Source organism: Coregonus lavaretus, assembly GCF_964263955.1.
Source record: "Coregonus lavaretus genome assembly, chromosome: 2".
NCBI lineage: Eukaryota > Metazoa > Chordata > Actinopteri > Salmoniformes > Salmonidae > Coregonus > Coregonus lavaretus.
Window position 1 is genome coordinate 2,335,126 of NC_139989.1, and position 380 is coordinate 2,335,505.

Genomic DNA, 380 nt, shown 5'->3' on the forward strand with positions numbered 1-380 from the left:
GTAAGTGAGCATTTCACTGTAAGGTCTACACCTGTTGTATTCGGCGCATGTGACAAATAACATTTGATTTGATTTTATGTTTGATTTGATAGACCCCTCTTTAAGGGCCGCAAAATGAGTATAGATGCTCTTCTGGGTGTACACTCTGTGGACCTGGAAACTAGAAGAACTCCTGAGTAGAATATGTACCCTTTCACTTTTACCGGAACACAATGTAGAGCAAATATTGTAGTGTGCAATATGTATGTCTAATATGAGAAAACTATTGGATTTAAAGGGATAATCCACCCCAAACCACTAATTCCTATTATATAAAGTGTTAAATAACACTAATATGTGAAAACTCTCTTTTTTGTGAACACATTTTTCATTTTGTCATT